The sequence below is a fragment of the Rhinolophus ferrumequinum genome, chromosome 3 (assembly GCF_004115265.2).
Source record: "Rhinolophus ferrumequinum isolate MPI-CBG mRhiFer1 chromosome 3, mRhiFer1_v1.p, whole genome shotgun sequence".
Classification (NCBI taxonomy): domain Eukaryota; kingdom Metazoa; phylum Chordata; class Mammalia; order Chiroptera; family Rhinolophidae; genus Rhinolophus; species Rhinolophus ferrumequinum.
Window position 1 is genome coordinate 20320478 of NC_046286.1, and position 16555 is coordinate 20337032.

The 16555-nt window shown below is 43.6% G+C and overlaps 1 protein-coding gene across 1 annotated transcript in view; it reads left to right on the forward strand.

Moving 5' to 3' along the window:
* The first annotated feature begins 597 nt into the window (after window positions 1-597).
* Window positions 598-16555, forward strand: part of PAQR8 (progestin and adipoQ receptor family member 8) — a 34775-nt gene continuing 18817 nt past the window's right edge. The window contains exon 1 of the mRNA XM_033102448.1: window positions 598-751. The gene's annotated coding sequence lies outside the window, so the exon portion shown is untranslated. The remainder of the gene's footprint in view (window positions 752-16555) is intronic.

Consider the following 16555-nt stretch of genomic DNA (forward strand, 5'->3'; position numbering starts at 1 on the left):
GTAAAATATAGATAGTATGGTGGGTGAGGAGTCAGTCTGGGAGTAGATGTGGAATTTCCTCTTCTCCCCTACTGCTTTATGTGTAGATAGATCATTGCTATATAAGGACCGGGTAGAGAGTGCTGTGGGTTGAGTATATATGGTATAGAAATGGGTTCCCAGAACGTCAGTGTAAAAGGTGTTTTTGTCTGGTGCGTGAGTTACGAGTGTATTTCAGGAGCCCTCCTGGGTGTGTAATAACGATCTCATAGGCAGAATGACCCTGAAGGTGCAGATGAGATTGGGGAGAGAAGGCCAGGATTCGGATCATTCTTGAGGTCCATGATGAAGTTTATTCTCGTTTTTCCCCCTCCTGAAGGACTTAGGAGATGGCCCCCTGGGGTGGACTCTTGGAAAGAACTGGACTGGAGTTAACGTATCTCTTTCTCAACTCCTCTGGCCTTTCGCAGCTGAAAGGGGGCTGTGCGGGTCTCAGCCCTGGATGAAGGAAGAGGCGTCAGTCAACTTCCTCCGCGGCGGCAGCACCGGCCGCAGCTGTGGGTGCACTGGCCTGCGCATCCCGCCCCCGGGCCGGGAAGGGGCGGAGCTGGGCGGCGCCCGCCCCGGACAGTCCCCTTCTCCCAGCCGCTCCCCTGCGCTGAGCGGGCCCGGGTCACAGCCGCCAGCGGAAAGCTCGTGTCTGAGAACCCAGCGGGAGCGCGGACTGGGCCGGGCTGGGCTGCGTGCACTGACTCAGCCGCTGCCCCCGACAGTGAGTCCCACCAATGAAGGAGCGGAGAGGGTCGGGCGCGGGATCAGGATCGCGATCTTGGGGAGCCCTAGCGCGAGAGCCCGCGGGGCGGGGATGTCAGGATCGCGACGTAGGGGAGCCCCAGACCCGAGTCCGGAATCGCGATGTTGAGGAATCGGAGTCCGGCGGGAGGTGGGGGTTGTCAGTGTCCGGCTGTTGGCGACTTCCAGAACCCCAACCCCGAGGACGAGGCGGCGGGTCAGGACCCCGATGGTGGGGAGTCTCGGAGCCCGAGCCCGGAGAGCTGAGGGGTCAGGACCACGACGTTGGGGGGGGGGCGGGTCTCGGGTGCGGGAACCCCGGCGTGGAGAACCGAAGGGGTGCCCTGTCGGCATTCTTGGGGCGCCCTCCGCCGGGCGGAGGAGAACAGAAACCCGGAGAGGAGTGCGGAGGAGAGAAAACCCGAGGCAGGCGGGGCGGGAGGGGAGCCCCGGAAAGGGTAGGGTGGGGCTGGCTTGTGGCTCCGGGGAAAGGTGGAAGGGGCTTCTCCGAGAGGGTGGACGCGGGAAGCAGAGTTGTGCGGAAAGCCGCGGGGGGGGGGGGGGGTAGTCGGCGGGGGACGGCTGGTTAGGTTATAAAGAATAGGGTGTTAGAGAGATGGGACGCCGAGGCGGGGGATCCGAGTTGACTGGGTGGGTGGTGAGGCAGGAACTCCGAGAATGTCTCGGCCAAGGGAACGCACCCCCTCGGTGGAATGGGGTTATGGACACCTCAAGAGGGCAGCCACGCGAGAGAGCAAGAGCAGGCAACCCCAGATGGGGCAGGTGGGGCTCCCACACCCCAGCAAGCTCGGGGAGTGGTAGGATCTTAGGCGGGGGGTGGGGGGGGGACTCGAGAGGGGTGCACCTTGCTGATCTGATACGGGGAACTGAAGGCAGTGTGGTCCCCCAGGTACCCACTGACAAGGGGGAGACCCAGCGTCCAGGACTGGATTAGCTCTTTGTTGCATCCTGTATTGCTGAGCTGGGTTAGAAGTGATTTTGGTCAGGGACAGGATGAGAAGAGTCTGGGCTTAAAATAATAGTTATAGAGTGAGAGTTCAAATGTACAGGTAAGATCTACCTGTGTGTGTGCCTTAGGCATAACTCATAAAGGTGTGTGTAATTTTTAGATCCACATGTGCTACTTGCTCTCCACTCGCCTGTACAATGTGAGAGGCTGTATTTAAGTAAAATCTGGAGGAAATTTAGCAGCGCCGGGCATACACACACACCGCCCACAAATGCACTGCATTACTAAACAAAGTAAACACGAGGAGTACTGTACAGTGTTTGGATTATTCGTGTTGATTGAAGGCTCTCTTACTGAAGTTAATAGGAAGTTACCTACTTGGAAGGTGGACTGCCTTTGCCCTGGTAAGATGTCCACAGTCTGTAACCACCCTTACACTGCTGTACCCTTGACCAGGTCACCTGGCAGGGAGCTAGGCTGCATAGGACCTCAGTGGATAGGTATCCAAGTGTGTGTCTAAAGATAAACAAATGACCAGTGCAGTGCCTGTTTTTTTGTTGTTGTTGTTTGTTTGTCTTTGGTGCAGCCTCTCTTTATGTATGGTAATTAGTTTATTTAGTGTAACGCTGATTCAGGAAGGCCTGGAATTCTATTATGTGGATTTCTCTATTGGAAGGTTCCTGGGTTTTGGGAGGCCAGGGGAAGAGCGATGCCCCTACTCCTTTCCTTCAGTGCCCTGGATACAGGTCCATCTTCTGACAGACACTGTGATTTGAGCTTCCTGGGAGGATCAAGGACTCTGTTGCCAGCTAGCATTTGTTGGGCCATTTTTTGTTTGTTTGTTTTTTGTTTTTCTTCATGAAAAGGAAATCTTCAATAATTATGCAAGTTAACGGGAAAGCAATTTATGCATTTTACAAGTACCATTTCAAGACAAGCCTTTTTTCATTAAGAGGGTGGTCAGAACTTTGCACAAATTCTGCATTATCATTATTGCAGCAGCATATGTAGTCGCTTGGACATAAAGCTAACCCATTCTTCCAATTCTTTATCCGAATGTTAAAATAAATGTGCCAGTATTTATACATTCAAGTGAGTATTTCTTCCCTTCAGAAGCCTCATCTTGGCAAGCTGTGATGCTGTCACTGCTGAGAATAATTTTGGAACTCGTGCTTTGGAGCTGCCTTCAGAGTTTGCAACACATTTAACTGAATTGCCTCCTGATGGCAAACCTTCCTCCGTTGGGAAAGAGCCAAGCACAGTGTGGGGCCAACTGCGGCCTCTAAAGTGGGGAGTCAAGGTTGTAATCGGAAATATGCCCATTAAAGTAATGAGACTCCTCTTGAAGTACTGGCAGTTCCAAAAGGGACATCCAGTCAAGGCATGTGTGTGTGTTTAGGATTGGCAGGTAATTGAAGTGTTCATTTGGGTGTTTATGCTCTGGTAGGTGTGTAAAAAAGTTGGTCTGTCATCTTATTGTTATACTTTATGGCCTATTGACCTGGACAAAATGCGCCTTTCTTTTCCCCTTGCAGGTAGGTACTCTTTACCAGGCTGTTTCCATCACTGCGTTTTTACAGAAAACAAACAAGAGATTTGTTTTCTCACAGACACACACAAAGATACCCAGAAAGTCACTTACTCCACGTGTGTAGTTAATGCCTGGTACTTGAGGTTTTATGTGAAAGGCTCTGTATAGAAGCAAGGGGAAGGGGATTTCTAAAAAAGTTCATTTCAGCCTCGGGATTCCATGGCACCCGGTGTGAGAAATTACCTTCACATCTCCCCTTTCTTCCAATGCACGTCTGAAGAGATAATGTGGAATTAAATGAGCTACTTAGCACACAGAAGGCACCCAGTAAATGGTAACTCTTGTATGATGTCTGGTTAGTAAATTCTCAAACAGACACAGCTTTGGTTTTTTAACCGGTGGTGTACAGAATCAGTCCACGTTTCTTGATCGCATCAAGAAAAGGGCAGGGACATAGACTTAGGGCCTTCAGCATCTGTGGTTCCTTCTGCATTCTGACTCAGGTTCTGGCCTGGTTCTGCTAGGCAGCAAGGCATAGTCTGCAAATCACTCCACCCAGGTGAACAGGACAGTCCCCCAGATCTCTGTTACGTAGAACAAAGATGAGCTGAGGGTGGAGGAGCTTTCTGTTTCACCTGAGCTACCCTTGGAAGGAGAGAGCCAGGCCATGAAGGCCCCTTCCACTGAGCTTATCTCCAGGCTCTCCTGAGACCGCAGTCTTTGCGTGGTCAGAGCAGGCAAGGAGGTCTGGCAGTTTCCCTTTACTTTTCCTTAACCCCTCCTACTCAAGCAAAAAGTTCCCGTAGAGTCCATTCACTTTTAGCAAAATCCTCCAAATCCTCTCCAGTTTTTGTTCTGCATGGAGTTACCCAGCCATATGGGAGGAGAAAGGAGGCCTCCCATAAAGCCCAGGCTCCACTTTGATCTTCATTCCTTTCTGTTTTCCTGGAGCACACTGAAGCCACATGAGCGAGTAATCCACTCACAGTTACCAGCAGAGCTTCAGCACGGTGGGGGTGGGGCAACATGCTGGGGGCAGAGAGTGTTCAGCAGACAGGGATGTAAATAACCCAGCTGTGAGCTAGAAACTGTTAGTTCTGTGGTGCTCAGTCCTGACTGGACAATAGAATCAACTGGGGCTATCTAAGAATGCTGATGCCCAGGCCTCACTCCAAACCATTGATTCAGAATCTCAGATGGTATGGCCTGGGCATCAGATTTTTTAAAGGCTCCTCAGATGATTCTGATGCCCAGTGAGAACTGAGGGTTGGAACCGTGCTTTGTGAAATTAATGATCTGCATTAAAAAACAAAGAAAAAAGAATCGAATTAAAAATATCAGTGATGTACGTATTATTTAAGCTTTCGGTTTAGTGATGAACGTATGCCTGTTGCCATGTTAAATATGTTTCTTCTAATGGGTTGCAGTCAAAAAAAGTTTGAAAAACATTGTCTGAGAGCCTTAGAGGTATTTAATTAATACTGACAAGTTTACCTCTTGCAATATTTCTGTGCAAGCATCTGCTGGACAGATTTCAAAGTGCTCTTATATATACCTTGTCAAATATGACTTTTGCAACCATCCTATGAGGCCCCGAGAGCAGATAGCATCATGCTGATTTTTTAACTTGGAGTTGGAAAGGGTAGGAAATTTGTCCAAGTCACAATGAGAAAATGGCAAAAACAGGGACTCAAACCCAGGGCTTTTGATCACTGCCACAGGGCTCTGTGGACCGCATCTTTCTGTCTCATCTGATTTAGCAGACCCTGTGGAAAGGAACTGCAACTAGAACATGAGTCTGGTTTCAGCCTTGTAAAAATAGTTATTGACTGAGCACTTCCAAGTGTCAGGATTACCTCATTTAATTCTCAGAACAATTCGGTGAGATTGCAATTATTACCACCCATTCCCAAATGAGGAAACTGAGGTGCAGAGAGTTTGGGACAATGTCCAAGGAGCAGAGCTCTGACAGCAAGCCCGTATTCTTTATCTGTGCTCTCTGTTGCCTCAGTACGCGTTTGTTGGCATTTCTGTAGCTTCTAGACGCCTATCTCTCGGGGCCGTTTAAGTAGCAGGGAAATGGCCGTGTGTCTTAGTCAGCTCAGGCTGCCATAACAAACTGCCACAGACTGGGTAGCTTCAACAACAGGAATTTATTTCCCACCGTACTGGAGACGAAGAAGTCCAAGATCAAAGTGCCTGTAAATTCATTTCCTGGTGAGAGCCCTCTTCCTGGTTTGCAGATGGCTTCCTGGCTTGCTGTGTCCTCATAGGGCAGAAAGACAGACAGAGAGACAGACAGGGAGTGCTGAGTGAATGCCCCGGAGAGCAAGAGAGTAAGCGCTCTGCTCTCTTTCTCTACTAAACCCATCATGGGGACCCAATCCTAGTGACCTCATCTAAACCTTACTACTTCCCAAAGGCCCCAGATTCACATATCATCCCGTTGGGGATTAGGGCTTCAACATAAGAATTGGGGGGGATGGGCGGATGGTACACAAACATTCCGTCCATAACCCCCTAGTACTTGTAGCTTCCACTCACCTTTCTTTACGTGTGTTGTTGGAACCTTCCCACCTGCACCCACCCAGTGACTAAGGGAGGAAAGCCCTCTCTGCTGCCCAGACCTACTTGATGGAGACGGGCCCGGGCTGTTTGTGATACTTAATGCCACAAATTACTGAAATTCATGGTGTGGCTTAGGTAGTCGTGGCTGAGGAGGAACGTGAACACTAACCTTTGTGGAGTGAGATCTTGATGGGCTTCTTAGTGGTCTGAGAACCAAAGCATATGTTGTTCATTCATTCATTCATTCATTCATTCATTCATTCACCAAATATTAAGGGCCTGGGCCTGGTGATACACACTGGGGATAGAATGATGAGCAATAATGCAATCCCTGCCTTTACGGAAGCTACAGTTTTGAGGTGAGTTTTAGAGATGACCCTCCACTTCATAGATAGATGGGGAAAGTATTTATCATGGCCTTTTAATACGTGTGCCCAGGGCTAAACTCACCTGCCAAAGCAAAGCTCAAGCCACATGTCAATGGGAGGACACTGGTTGGTTACCTACTCAGAAGGTTAGAGGGGAAGAATTAGATTTCACATTTTCCCACATTGTATTTTGCAACCACACTTCTCCAAAGGTGGGGAACTGGTTTGGTTTGGGCTACACTTACCCAAACCAGTTGAAGATGGAATTAAAATACATTTACTCTACTGAATATTGCCTGTAGATCATACTTTTGTGAGAAATGAAACGTTTTGCTGGTGAAAACCATCTTCTCATTTTTGTCTCAGGCTCATTCTAAAAAGCAATGTTGTATAAAATGTGGAAGAAAAGGGAAGATGATGTAAAAATCAGCATTGGAGTGTAATGGCTCTTGAATTAGAAAATGTGTATTCTCCATGGTGTATTTAACTCTGTCCAAAGAATTCATTCCAGGAGTTCCATCTTAGCTATTCTATTCCTGCACTTAAGGCAGATAAAGGCATTAACGTTATTCTCTTGAGTTGCCATGAGTCCTGAGCACTTTAGAAAGTAGAATTAGAAATTAGTACTTTAGAAATTGTCAGTTTCATGCCTGGGTTAAGGCCCAGGTTGGAATTGGTTGCAGTACTAGAATGTCACCCAGACAGGCAGGTTCAGGTGAAGCTCCAACAATGTCACTGAAACTACGTAACATTTCAGGAAGATAGAAACAGGTTCATCAAATCTCAGTTTGATGAAGAGGTTCAGGTTAGTTCATGAAGTGCTATAGGTATTTCTTGACTTGCGTGGCCTTTTCTTTCTCTCTTTATAACATCCTGATTTGTTGTTTGTGGCTTATGTCCCCAGAAGTAATGCTATTTGCTTGGTTGCTGCTGTCAAGTCATAGGGTCCCTGACAATTTTGTGTCTCATCTGTGGTGTTAATCACTTTAGATCTTTGTAGTTGAAGAGTCACTCTGACAGAAGAGTACTTGGGAGGAAGAGAGAGAAAAAGGAAATAGATATTCTTGGGGGTGTAAATGGAATCATGCCAGAGCAGCAGAGATGTGGTTCAAATAAGTCTGTCAGTTCATCTATAGGGATTTTTTGACCATTTAGTAAGTGCCTAACACTATGCTAGATACTTTGAAGGATACAAGAGGAGCGTGAGGCATGGTTTTTGTGCTTAAGGAGCCTGTGATTCATTTGGAGCATCAAATTGTTTTTCTCACGTGAAAGAGAAAGAAAACTTTAGACTGTTTAGAGCTAAGTGCTGGGCCATGAAACACTGGTGGTAGGTGTGTGCCACTCAGTTTAGAAACGGACAAAGTCAATGTGCGCTCTTACAGTCGGAGTGTAATTCAGGAGAATCAAGCTGTGTGAAATCTTGAAAGAGGGTTAACATTCAGATGGAGAAGTGTGCATTTCTCATGGAGAAACAGCTTAGGCAACAACAGAGGCCAAAATCAGAATGGTATACGTGTATGTAAGGCCGTGAGGAAATCACTTCGTTCTGCTTCATTTCTTTCCATAGCATGAGGCACCCCTTCACATATTAATGTGTTTTAATTAATTCGCTTAGACTCTGTCTTCTGCACTGGTTCACAGTGGTCAGCTACATAAGGAATACATAGGGCAGTATTTCAGATCTAGATTTCCTTTTGCAGTTGAGTGTTTGGAGAAAAAGAAATGAAATCACGAAAAAAATTTTCAAGGGTCTGCTCTGTGCTTGGCACAGTTTTAGTGTTGGTGATCCAGAGATGATCAAGACCCCGGCTTGCAAGTAACATATATTCTCTTGAGAGGAGACAGACACTAAAAAAATAAATCAAGAAATATATTCTTTTCGGTAGTGAACAATGCTATGAAGAACAATAAAACAGGATAAGGGGAGAGAGAGCGCTGGTTTTAGATAAGGTTAAGGTAAGGATAAGATAAAGGTTTTAGATGAGCCCTAAACTCCAGTAGAGAAGACTGGATCACCAAAGACTGGATTCAGTCTTTGCTAATGGAGCTCCGGCTTTATTTACACCCATCTCATCCATCTGGCTGTTCCCAGACCATCCATGTCACTAGATAGGCAGACTACTATCCTGGTGCTTCTTTGACCTAGGGACAAAGCCTCTGTGACCCTCTCTGATATATAACAGATTACATTGATTGAGCACATGTTGTGTGCTAGCAGTTTAACCTGTACTGACCCTCTTGACAATTTGTAGGTAATAGACATTCGACAAGTGTCTCATAATAGTAATAAGAATGGCCTTGTGAGACTTGAATTGGGCTCTATTTTTCTCATGACTTTTTACTTTGTATAATTTTTTTTAATTTAAAAGATATTGTCACAAGACATTTGTGGAAGGAGAAGAGGGAACCACAGAGAAGAGGACGTGTAGGTATTGATACCAATAACCTGATTGTCTACACGGCAGCTCTGTGAAGATTAAGTGCAGCTGCAGTAAAGTTTTGTCACATGAAAGCAAAAGAAAACGTTATGCCATTTATAATTATGTGGCTGTGATATGTCTCATGACCTGGAGAACCACTGTGTCTAAATATATTAACTACATTCCAGAGGAGGTAATTATAATCCATCTGTGTGTACATGAAGACGTATAGAGATGTAAAATTGCTACTGTGTACTGAGCAATTACTGTGTTCAGGCATTGTGCAGTACACTCTACATTCCCTCTCATCCCTGAAACAACCTTAGGAGGGAGATATTCTAGTTTATCGAGGAGAAAATGAAGAGCAAGTGGCTAGCCCAAGGTCATTATAGTTAGTTAGCAAGTGTCAGAGCTGGAGCTGGAGAGTCCTTGTCTGTGAAGAGGGCATGGGGCGGATGAGTTTGGTTTAATTAAGGGCTGTCTTAGAGTGCATATCTAGCCTGGAGTTGGTCCAGGGTGAGATTTCCTATACCTCCTGCTCGTCACGTATCTAAGAGTTTCCAGAAACTGGGCGTTCCTGGGACTGACTCTGAATTTATATATGTGATTCCCTGAACCTACTGGAGGCATAGACTCTGGTGGTAGAGGGCAGGGGAGGAGGGAGGTGCATAGAACTATTTTTAATTATTTCATATGCCTACAAAATGGCATGTATGGGTGTGGCCGGTTAGCTCAGTTAGTTAGAGCACTACACTTGTAACACCAGGGTTGCCGGTTCGATCCATGCATGGGCCAGTGTGAGCTGCACCCTCCACAACTAGATTGAAACAACTACTTGACTTGGAGCTGATGGGTCCTGGAAAAACACACTTAAAATAAATAAAAGTTTAAAAAAATAATAAAATGCGTTATTTAAAAAAAAACAAAACGTATATATGGGTGTCAAATAGCTGCACAGGCCATTAAAACTAGGAAGTGCTTTGCTTTCAGCTGGGATGTAGCAGCTCAATTTGGAGCCACCCACCAGCTCATCTAAACTCTAACTCAAAATCCAGACTTGTGCTTCTGTGTGTCTGACTAAAAGTGGGGTAGTGAATATTTAATGGGTGTGGTTGATTGAGAAAACTTTCAAAGCATAAAAAACTAATAATAATCAATTGAATACAGTATAGGTGGTGTAAAGGCTGGGCAATAATGGATGGCCTAGCGTGACGGTGAAGTTCTCAATGCAACCCCCTGTCCCACCCCCACCCCCACCCCTACCTCCAGTGCTGGCCCCAGAACCACCCATGTCTCTAGAGGGCTGGCTGCTCTCCTGGTGCTTTTTTGCTTAGGAACAATGCCTTCAAGACCCTCTCTGGTATGTAACAGATTACATTTATTGAACACATATGGTGTGCTAGCACTTTTACCTGTAGTATCTTCTCTGTCTCTTAAACTTTTCTGTTACAGGAAATTTGAAACAGACAGAAGTAGACAGAATGAGATACTAAACCCTCAGGTGCCCATCCCCCGACTTCAACAATTATCAATTTAGGGCCAACTTCTTGGTATATATCTTACCTCCAAAGGATTTTGAAGTAAACTGCAGATACCGTATCATTTTTTATGAGCATTTCAAAATGTATTTCTAAAGATAAGGAGTCTTTTATAATAATTCTTTAAACTTCACTGCAGTCTTACTATAAGTCAGGTACCATTATGTCTTTATTTTATAGATGAAAACAATGAGACACACGGAGATTAAATTACCTGCCCAAGGTCACCCAGCTTGTAAGTGGCAAAGTCAGGATTCAAACCCCAGTTGCCTGTCTCCAGAGCCCATGCTATTAACCACCATGCTACATGATTGCCACCAGAGAATCCTATTAACCATCCTATTAGCCAATCATGCTACAATCCTATTAACCATCATGCTACATGATTGCCACCAGACCCCTCTGCTGTGGCTAACCCTACAAGATGGAATTGGATCCTGGGAGCAGAAGTGCGCACTACCAGGAACATAACTGTTGATTTCTGTGAATTCAACCACCCAACCATTGCTGCAAACTGGGTCTGTTTAGGTATGTAGGGACAGAATGGCTGTGAAAGGCTTGGAATTGTCATCTCCAGAAATGAAAGAAACAGCCTGAAATATTGCTGGATCCTGTTTGGGCAGCAAAACTGATAAAGTACCATTATTGTGAGAGTTTGAAATATTGGAGAAATCCACAATGAAAAGGACTTGACAGAAAATATGACAGTCATTGGGCTGCCAAGGAAGTAAAAGGCTTCTATTAAAATGAATTTTCTGTTGGTGTTCTCTCTTGGCAGAAGAAATTGGAGTCTTTTCATTGAGTCTTTTCAGTTTGTTTCTAGCACAGCTAATGGTATTTATTTGTCTCCAGAATCACATACCTGCTTCCTCTTGCCTTTTCTTGAGGTCTCTTGCCTGCTGTGTACTACTGTTACTGCCAAAGACGTTCTCCTCACCTGGGAGCCAGTTGGCTGACAACACAGTAGATGTTGGGAGGCCAATTCTGCCACTCCAGAGATCTGACCTGGTCTCTGGTGTCCAAGCCCACCTCAGGGAAGAGGGAGAGAGATTATATAAAATCTATGGAAGGAACCACGTCGTTTGCCTTGTATGCTGTATGCGCCTGCCTGGTCCATCAGTGTTAAGAACAAAGCAGAAAGCAAGTGAATACTATTGACTGAATACTCTCAAGAAAGCTTTGCTAGTTCAATTTCAAGAAACTGATTCTCCACTTTCCCTATGAAAACAAGCATTGCATTGATTTTTCTGCTTAATGCTTTCCTTTGGCTTTGAGATCACTGACATTTGCTTGGCTCTCAAACCTCTGTCTCTTTTTCTTCCCCCTCCCCCACGCAGTCCCATCACAGCCATGTAACTGCTGGAGAACTCCCCAGCTCCTTCTTAACCCTCTTGCTCATGGAACACTAAAAGGTGGTACTTACAAGGGTGCAGTTGAGGCACTTGTCAGGAAGAGCTTAGAAATTTCCCCTTTGGTTCTCTCTGGGACATGCCAGTGAGGACCTCAGCTGGTATCCTTGTCAGGGAACATCTTGTATTTTCTTTAAACATTTATTGTAACTATTCCAAGATAGTTTATTTATTTATTTATTTTATTATTATTTTTTTTATTGTTTTAATTTATTGGGGTGACAATTGTTAGTAAAATTACATAGATTTCAGGTGTACAATTCTGTATCACATCATCTATAAATTACATTATGTGTTCACCACCCCAAGATAGTTTTTTTATGATTGATGTGACTTCCGCTTTTTTTCAAAGTGGAGTAGGGAGAACAGTGGACCACAAATTGCTTAGGCGTGGCAGATGCATGGCTCTGTGCCTCCTCCTGAGTCTGGTGTCCCTCAAGAGCCTGCGGCAGACATGGTACATCCATCACAGCACGTCTTCCTCTGAGCTTGGCCCAGCCTTGATGCCTCTCAATACAGGACTACAAGGAAGCCCTTACCAACCAGGTTGGAACGAGCGTTGAAATCTATTTGCTGTTTTCTAAGTAAGTGGTCTTTACAGCCCTTCCCGTACTGAAATCCTGTGAGCCTCTCCTGTGGTCACATTAAGTCACTAACAGCTAGGGACCAGCTCTCCTCTTTCACCAAGAATCAGATCAAAGGGAGGGGAAATGTTACCACCCAAGAATGCTAAACCTTTTCTGGAAAGCAGGTGACAAGGGGAAATGTTTTAAACGTTGATGATTTATGGGGGACTTTAAGGTCCTGACGCTGCCTTTTCAACCGATAGTAGGTCTATAGATTTGTTAGTAAGACTAAATCCATTCTTTTTTATGGGAGAACTGGAATGCTTCCTGCTCAAGGGGAATATAAAGGAAATGGAAGCACAGAGCCTGGCCTTAAGGAGTTCCTAATCTGATATAGCAGTTATATTAAGCTGAATTGAGATTCAGTGTAGCTTAATGAGATGCAAAAGCAAGAAACTTACTGCCTGGTTATAAGTAACTCACTCTCAGATAACTAACAATTGTCTTTATTTTTGAAGACGTTGGAGGGTATTCAGATAATGCCTATAAAGGAACAGGATTTCCTTGACAGAGAATGTTTTAAGTGTTCATACGACATTACAATTAATATACTGGGCTATAGGAATGGCTTGGGCCAGTCTGTAGTCACCAGAAATCATTACCTTCTGGTAAACTAAACTGTGTGGGCAAAAGCTGCACGGGCTGCTCCAGGAAGATTGACAGAGGATGCCAGGCTGCAGTCTGCGTGATTAAGGGCCCAAGTGTGGTTTTCTCTTGTTTTAATCAACAGAACATTCTTTTGCAAGAAAAAGTCAAATCAATGCTCATTTTGGAATGTTCTGATTCACCAGCGAGGATTGGCAGAGGTAGTTTTCCATTTCAGGAGTCTCAACTGGATATTAGGGGAGTAAGGGGTGGGGAACCAAGCATTAGATCGGCCAAGTATTTTAAAGGTATTATTTAAGAATCAGGTTAGATTTAGAATTCCCCTTCCCCTTAAGTGTGTACTTTTATCTAGTAATGCATATCGAAAAATTATACTTAAGCTGAAGTAACTTCTGGCTTACTATTATTCTTTACATTCTCCCTCTTTTTGGATGTCATATGAAAAGGGTTAACAAACAAACAAACAAACAAACATTGTTTGCCTTTGTTTTTTGGGAATTACAAAGTAGTCCGAAGTAGCTGAATTCTCCAAAGGGGATGAATGGCTGGTGAGGCTGAAATAGCGGGTTGGGGAATAATTGCAACTTTTCAGTAGATACTACAACCCTTTGTCAAAGAGAGCGCTGGGGTGGTGGAAATTAAACTGCAAGTATTGACCTTGAATTTTCTGTAACAATAAGCACTTGTCTCTTCCCAAGACCATATGACCTGTGGAACTTGCCAGAGTAGCTTCTGGCTGGTACTGTATCTTTTGTTCTCTAAAGACACCCTGGGGACTTTAAAATGCACCCTTTGGGGTTAAAATCATCTTATTTAAAAGCATCTTATTTGAATGTTAACTCAGTGGTAAACTTAGGTATTGATGGCTATTATACACTGAATAAACTTAAAACTCAGAAAGTGATACCTTCTGGACCTGCAGTCATCTTGTCTTAGGCTTGTAATTACATTTGTGGGTTGTTGTTTTTTTTCAACATTAATTCAGAAGTCTCAAATTGTTGACTTTTATTATTCTCAGTTTACAGATGGCATTACTGGTGCCAGAAGGATTGTGGTTTATTTTGCAATATGTGTTTCACTTAATTTGATAATAGCGGGATTTGGGCCTTCTGTCTTCCAGTTCACTTTGCCTCCAAAATCGATACAACCTCAAAGAAGAAAATGTTGTGCATTTTGAAATGATGTTTAGTATAATAGATGCGTCTTATTGACATTGATGACAGTGTATCTACTACAATATAGCTTTGATTAATCAAAGTCTTCAATTCTACTAATTTTTATTGACATAGTCCACTTAGAAAAGAAAAAAAAAAAACACATCAAAACACAGGAAAATAAAGTCCTATCAGAACATTTAAGAACAACTTTCTAGTTGGGCCCTAGGCTCACCAGAGAAATCTTCCAATCTTCTTGACCCTCGGTTAGTACTGCATGATCCAAGCTGCATTGATCATTGATATACAGAAGGAGATGAAGAACCTAGATAGTTCTGAAGTATCAAAATTATTTTCACTTACACATTTAGGAAAGTGAACGAGTATGTTTTAGAATGATTTTCAGTAAATGAGGTTGAAACATTTCCTGAATCGTGCAGAAGTTCAGGTCATGGCATTTGGAGCAAGGCTTCCTGGGTACAGATTCTGGCTCCACGGCTTCCTGTCTGGGTGACTTTGGGCAAGGGGACTGACAGGTAAAAATGAGGTATAAGTGACATCCTGGGAATGAGGTAAGGCACCCTGGGGCTTAGGGTGGAGGGTAATTCGCAGGACAATAAGGAGAGCAGAAGTTCAGTAATTAGATGTTTGCCCTGCCCTATAGATAGATTATAAAAAGTTATCTCTGGGAATAACTATTATTATGGACAAAGTCCCTAATTTAAATATTTTAAGGGAGAGATAAAAGTTTCTCTAGAGCCCACAAGGTCTGGATTGTCTTAAAATAGTCCACGTGCAAAGTAGCACGTCATGGGGAAGCCTGTTCTGAACACTTCCACTCCATTTCATTGAGTCGTGAGGAATAAATGAGTTAATAACATGCAAAGGACTTAGAACTGTGCCTATCATAGAACAAGTGCTCAATATATTGTTAAAATTATTGTTATAATTATTACTGGTGACTAGATAACGTGGAGTACCAGGTTAAGATGAAGGAAAAATCTCTCTCTGGCTTCTGGCTTGAGCACCTGGGTGCAGCCGTTTACTGAGGTAGGAACAAGGAGCATGGAACAGAAGCAGGTTCAGCAGAGGAAGCTCAGTTCTCTCTTAGTTGTGTTCATTTTGAGGTATCATTGTTACAAATAAGCATATATCAAATGGGCATCAGATAGACCCCCGGCCAGAGAATAACTAACTAAGTTTTCCATGTACTACAAAACAGATTCTGTCCTTGGTTTTGTTACAGATTTCTTGTGAGCTCTCCAGAAAAACTAAATTCCATGTGCTTCACAATTTCCATCTGAATGATATTGAACATAATAATGGCACATAGTAGACATTCAACAAATATTTGTTAAAAGTATCCTTCCTTTCATAAGGTCCTAAATTGTTTGAATAAAGGGAATGTGTGTGTGTACACACACACACACACACACACACACATAAATTCAAAGCCAAATTGATATTTTGACATAGAAACAAGGAAAATAAAGTATACTTCCAGTGTGTCTTTCTTTCACAATTCATTTATTCATTCTTACAATGTATACTTACTGAGCATTTACTCTATGCCAAGTACTGTTCTAGGTGTACGGAATACATCAACGAACAAAATAGACAAAGATCCCTCTGCTAGTGGGGCTTATGTTCTGGATAAACAGTAGGACTAGGGAGAACAATAAATATAATAAATAAAAATAATATGTTAACATCACTGAACCCAATATGATGGCTACAATTAAAAAAACAACCCCAGATAATAGCAGGTTTGATATGGGTGCAGAGAAATTGGAACTCCAGTGCACTGTTAGTGAGAATGTAAAATGGTGCAGCTGCTATGGTCCTCAAAAAAAGAAAAAAAGCATAGAATTACCAATGATCCAGAAATTCCACTTCTGAGTATATATCAGTAAGAATTGAAAACAGGGTCTTAGAGAGACTTAAATACCTATGTTCAAAGAAGCATTATTCACAATGGCCAAAGGTGGAAGCAACCCAGTGTCCGTCAGTGGATGAGTGGATAAACAAAATATAGCATATGCATATGATGTATTCATATTATTCATTTTTAAAAACTAGGGAAATCCAGATACATGCTGCAAGTTGGATGAACCTGGTGGACATTATGCCAAGTGAAATAAGCCAATCACCAAAAGACAAATACTGTATGATTCCACTTATACGAGGTATCGAGTAATCAAATTCATAAACTGAACACAAAAGGGTGTTTGCCAGGGGTTGGAGGAAGGAAGGAATGGGAACTTTTTGTTTAATACGTATAGCGTGGCCGTTTTACAAAATGAACAGAGTTCTAGAGGTTGGTTGCACAACAATGGAAGTGTACTTAACGCTACTGAATTGTACATTTAAAGGGGCTCAAGATGGGAAACTTTAGGTTAGGTATATTTAACCACAATTGTAAAAAAAAAAAAAAAAAAAGTATGAGCAAAAATATATTAAGTCACAAGGTGAAAAGTACTACAGAGACCGGAAAAAATAAAGCAGAGTGAGGGGGCTCTAAGAGAGCTGGGGAGGGAGCAAATGCAGTATTGGATCAGTAGGTCAGTTGAGAAGGTGAGACGTGAGCAAGG